Source organism: Leptodactylus fuscus, chromosome 6, assembly GCF_031893055.1.
Source record: "Leptodactylus fuscus isolate aLepFus1 chromosome 6, aLepFus1.hap2, whole genome shotgun sequence".
Lineage (NCBI taxonomy): Eukaryota > Metazoa > Chordata > Amphibia > Anura > Leptodactylidae > Leptodactylus > Leptodactylus fuscus.
Genome location: NC_134270.1, coordinates 102,766,159 through 102,772,166, shown reverse-complemented (window position 1 = coordinate 102,772,166; position 6,008 = coordinate 102,766,159).

Sequence of the window (6,008 nt, the reverse complement as noted above, 5' to 3'; positions counted from 1 at the left end):
GGGCAGCCTCTACTCTGTAGGGGTGCAATCCCAGCATCTCCCAAATACTACTAAGTACAAGACCCAGTCTCCCATGGAGACATTTGGGTGCCATTACACAGAAGAGGGAATAGTTTTTAATGACTGCCAATACAGTTTTTGTTGGCAACATATCCTGTTTATGCAAGGGAGTTTGCTAAAACCATCAAATATTTGTATGGTCATATAAACAATTACCTGATAAATGAACATTTACTGGGTGATCTGGTTTCTATTTAGATGTGGCAATGATCAGGAACAAGCAATTCAAAGAACATTTGGTTTTCCAATTATTAGTCCATATAAAGTGTTCAGTCAACAGATTGGCTGGACACCTCTAGGCAAATGTTCACTGCTTTTTAGGTAGAAAATGTATATTTAATCTTCACTCATTCGGCAGTAGTCTGATTTCAGATGCCGGTGGGGATAGCTGTGTTGCACTATGTCATTCCTAATAGTCGTGTATGGAGGTCCCACCACAGAGCCGTATTCTGGCAGGTATTTCCTGGCCTGCCTGTGGCTCCTGTTAACAGAAGTTGCAGCATTGTGGGTCTGCTAGCCTTCATTTCCACTTTGCTAGAAGTACAGGTCAGTAGAGTCAGGGTAGCTCGGAAGCTTGCAGCATCCTAAATCAGTGCTGCAAATTTAGTTCATAGTAGCTATGGACACACGGACAATGTTTTCCAGTCTAAATACGGCAGTGTGAAAGCGGAGATCCTCAGGCTTGTGTGATCGTCTGCTTTGTGCCAAAAATCTAAGCAAGGGAAGGTGTGAAATAGGCTCTTACAGTTAAGGAAGTCTTCAAGGCTGAATATGGAAGAGAGGTAAGACTGTCCACCCTGGACCTGGACCAAACCAGCCATGGGCACTGCCATGAAATGTGCAGTATATTTCGCTGACTGCAGCTATGGAAATGCAATGAAAATTATAATATGATCTGAAATAGCTTACAGCCCATAAGTCCAGATGCCCTAGTATCACAACCTTGTCAGCCAATTCTATTGATGAGGACTATGTAGTTTGTCGCCTCTTTTCCTGAATTGGTTTAGGTCAGATTTTCACTTAAGAATATAGTTGTGAGTTATGGACTAGTATATTGGTAAAGAGTTGTTCACACGACTTTTATTAATGTCCATTGCTGTTTTCCGTTATAGGATTACAGCAACAGACATTAAACTGCTGCAGAGAACAGACTGATCTTGGGTCCATTCACATTGACACGAATATAAACATGACGAATGCGATCTTCCACCATATACCTTTGTAACAGTTTGTCTGTTGCTGTCATCTTATGATGGAGAACAGCAGTGGACATTAACAGTAGTATGAACACGAACACCCCCCCCCCCCCAATGAATAAATGTGAATGGTGAGTAAAAAAAATAACACTATGCGTTTATTGCATATACCTAAACCGTTCTACACTTAGGGGAGTTGGTGATGTTTGCCAGACTGCTACTGTGACCAAGGATTGCTGTGACTTTTTCATTAATGCAAGTGAATAGAGTTGAAAAAGGGTTGCAATGTGACTTAATGCACACTGGTTTAGGGGGACACTGCTATTGTTAGGCGGTAACTCCTATCACATGACTAGCACTAGCTTAATGTGTCCCCAGGAAATGACCTATTGTTTGTTTAAATCTTGTTTTTGTGTGAACATATTTTTGAAGAATTGGGGAGTTACAAGACGACTTACAATGGTAATGTCTCCTGAATTCTTTGTTCAACAGGTACATCTAGATTTGGACCTTTTTTTTTTTTTTTTTTTTCCAATTAGTGAAACATTGGAGCTTGGCTGTTTCCAAATTTTGGTGTAAAATTCTGGTTCAAAGATGGCCGACAACTTGGTAAAATAAACACCACCTAGACAGTCTAAAGATCATTATATCACCTTGCATTGGGGGCTGCTATGATAAATCAAGTATCTTTTCAGACGCAGTAATAAACGGTTTATGTGCCATGAGTAGACAGTGACAGGTGACATATGCAGTATGACTGGTCTGACCAGGAGGTGGCACCAATTACAACTGAAGTCATTAATGGGACAAATCTATCCTGGAGAAGGAGGTCTCGCCAAGCATTCACAAGATCTTTTCTTTTTATTTTTTAACTGTAAATTCTGTTGTGTGCACAAGGTTTATCTTGTGTTTGCCTCTATTTAGATTTTACACAAAGCTTATTGCTTAGTGAGGGAAAGTGATTGTGGTTTATCTGTAGTACCATTTTACTATGCTTTTCTGCACTCCAATACATGAGCAGCAGCAAAAGAAACATCTCATTTTTTTTTCTTTTCTCTCCCCCCTCCGCTAAAAAGGAGCAAAAATATACCTGTAAAAATAATCTCCCCATAGTCATTCAAAGAGCTGTTTTGACTTATTATTGCATGATGTAATAGGTTTACTTATGAGGCCAATACATAAAGTACCTGTACCCGGTTCTCTGCTTCCAGTGGTAACAGGGCCAGTCTGTATACAGGACCCCTCCAGGTGACATCTATTCTGAGCTATTATTTTGCGGCCGTGAATTGAAATCAATGGGAGCTTTTGCGGCGCTCAAAATCTCACACGCCGTATACGTGCCAGGTCACGCGGCACGTTACTCTGTGTGAATGGACCCTAAGAGCTGCTGGGTCCTACAGGACCCAGATCAGCTCTATAAGTCATTAACAACAGCGTGTAGGAGGCTGTATTCCTCCAACTGGGGAAAAAAAATTAATAGAAAAGTTTTTAAAAAATGTAAAAAATTTTTAAAAATAAATAAATAAAATATGTCAATAAAACGCTGTTATTGAAGGTTATAGCCCACCCCTGATGACACCATATAAACTAAAAATTACCGTAACTGAGAGGGTAAAACTATTTTATAAAGTTTTTCCGTAGTACTTTGTGTTATTAAATAAAAAGAAAAGTGAAAACCAGACACAATTTCCCTCCTATTTTGTTTATATATTTCCGGATATTAAAAAAAAAATAAATTAAAACACATTAAAAAAAATAAAGCCCTGTGTGTCAACGAAAAAAGACGCAGAAATTAGTTGAATGAGACATATGAGAAAAATGTTACAGCCCTCAAAACGGCACGTACAAAAAAAAACAAACCTAAAATGTGTCTGGTCCTGGACCACAAATTGGCCCGGTACTGAAGTGGTTAAAGAAAAGTCTGTCTCTTTCCACGAAGGATACAACATGGAAAGTGTGTGCTAAAATATGTGGGAAAAAGGTCATAAAAAGTTTCTGATCTTTTGGCTGAGGAGTTAAAGGCGACACTTTATTAATTTTTTTAAATGTAAAATTGAAGTACATTAAGTAGCAGGGGGGCATTTTTGTAGAATAGGTGGACAAGGTTCTGTAGCCATATGGTAGATCTCAATAGAATGTGCAGGCCGCAGAGAGAGACCTTCTGTTTGTGTCACAATCCTTGCATGAAGAAAAAAAAAATCACTGCGATCCTGTGACTTGTTGAAGAAGGATAAAGGAAGAAAAAATAAAGAGTATATAATTATATTTAAGGAGCTATTGGAGCAATACAGTAGGCAGCAGACAGCTATCGCTATATTTAAAGCATCACCAAACTTGATTTTCTGGCAGGATTTGTATCATTAATAAAAATAAAAAAAAAATCTATATTAACACATTTTGGCTCCTTCATGTGAAATCCTACATCTCTTTATTCTCTCCATGTCTTCTGTATTGAGAGCTGTCCCTGCCTCTCGCTGCATGGTACAGAGTACAGGGCTGTGTAACATGTAGAGAACGTGAGCGTAGGGGAGGAATAGTATAAATGTAGAAATTGACCGTCCCTACCATCTTTGAGAGGATATGCTGAGCTGGTGTCTTCACAAAGGACTTGATCTCAGACATTTATTGCTTACTATCTTCTCCGGAGGGGTGGACTCCCTTTAATCCACAGATATATGGTTAGGTGGACCGAGGCTCGGGACAGTCCACTACATCAACAAGCAAGGAGGAACCAGGTCTCCCTCGCTCTTACACCAACCAGATTTTCTGGGCAGAAGAGAACCTCTCCCAGCTGACTGTGGTACACATCCAGAGTCGTCTGAACATCCTAGCGGATCAGCTCAGCAGAGGCCGCGCAACCGCAGGCGAATGGTCCTTACACCAGGATATCTTCCACCACCTTACCATGATGTGGGGTCTCCCTGAGGTGGATCTGATGGCCACCCAATACAACACCAAAGTAGAAAGGTTTTGCTCCCTGTATCGGGAAGACAACCCTTTGGCGGTAGATGCCCTGTCAATACCGTGGAGGTTCAAACTGGCATACGTTTTCCCTCCCATTCCGATGATCCCGAAGGTATTGGCGAAACTCAGGCAGGACCAGACCTCGGCAATAGTGATCGTGCCGTTCTGGCCAAAGAGGGCATGGTTTACCGACCTTATCCTTATGAGTCGGGGGAACTACTGGAGGCTTCCACCAGTCAGGAACCTGGTGTCACTGAACAGTCGGCCTTGCCTGGGCCTAGACAAATTCAACCTCACTGCCTGGAGGTTAACCTCGCCATACACGCAGACAGAAGGCTGTCCCAGGGAGTGCTAAGTACCTTAGCCCATTCAAGAGCAGAAGCAACCAATCAGAGCTACCAGAGGATCGCCCGGATATTCCGAGATTGGTGTACAGTCAACCAGTACGATCCAGACAGAGATGCAGTCCTAGAGTTCTTACAGAACGGCCTGGAGAGAGGACTAGCACTTGCCACCCTCAAAGTCCAAGTGTCAGCTCTATCTGCTCTCCTGGAGACACGGTTATCACAAGATCCTCTTGTCAAGCAGGTCCTTAGGGGGGCTGCCAGGCTCCGCCCCCAGGTACGGCCCCCTGTCCCAAGGTGGGACCTGGCCGCGGTTCTACAAGGGCTCTGTGCGCCCCCCTTCGAACTCTTATCTGAAGTGGACTGGAAGTACCTGTCATGTAAAGTGACCTTCCTGCTGGCAATAACCTCCGCCAAGAGGGTTGGCAAACTACAAGCCCTAGCAGCCTCCGAGCCCTTCACAACCTTCTTTCCAGACAGGGTGCAGCTGAGGTTCGTCCCAGGAGTCTTGCCAAAGGTACCCACACTTCAGAATACCAACCAGGTAATTGCCTTGCCGGCCTTCTTTCCCTCTCCCGCTTCGGAGCAGGAGGAGAGGTTACACACACTGGATCTGGTAAGAGCACTACGTAGACCGTACAGCACCGTTCCGAAGATCAGAGAATCTTCTAGTCAATGTGTTTGGCCACAATAGAGGCTCTAAAGCATCAAAGACAACCCTGTCAAGATGGATCAGAGAAGCCATTAGCTGTTCTCTACGGGCCCAAGATCTTCCTGTTCCAGAGTTTATACGAGCCCATGCCACCCGAGCAGTGGCGACATCATGGGCAGAGACACGGTTCCTCTCCTTAGAGCAAATATGTGCAGCAGCCTCTAGGAGCTCACAGCTGACTTTTGCCAAACATTACAGACTACACTGGCGTATGGCAGATGCTACAGCATTTGGGCACTCCGTCTTGGCATCAGCCTTCCAGGATGGCCCACCCTAGGGGAAGCGATACTTGCTAAATCCCCAGTTGTGCTGCTGTTGGGCGTAGGGGGAAAGAAAGATTACGAATGATAATCTGTTTTCCCTTAGCCCAAACAGCAGCACAAGGCTCCCTCCCTATGATGTACTGTTTGTACAAATTTTACGGTGTGTATTATTATATGTAAACTGCTCTCTGTATGCTATACTTGATACTAACACAAGGGAGGAGCAGGTCTTCCGGCCTCTTATAGGGGTCAAAGCTGTTAGGACAGCTGGAATTTTTAATTACCTAACAGCTCATAAGGGCAGAAATACCCCAGTTGTGCTGCTGTTTGGGCTAAGGGAAAACAGATTATCATTCATAATCTTTCTTTCTCCCTCACCTTTCCCGGAACCCTGAAGGGCATATAACTAGTTGTTTGGCCATTTGGCTGTACTAGTAAGATCTCTCATTCAGGAGACTGTGAAAGCAGG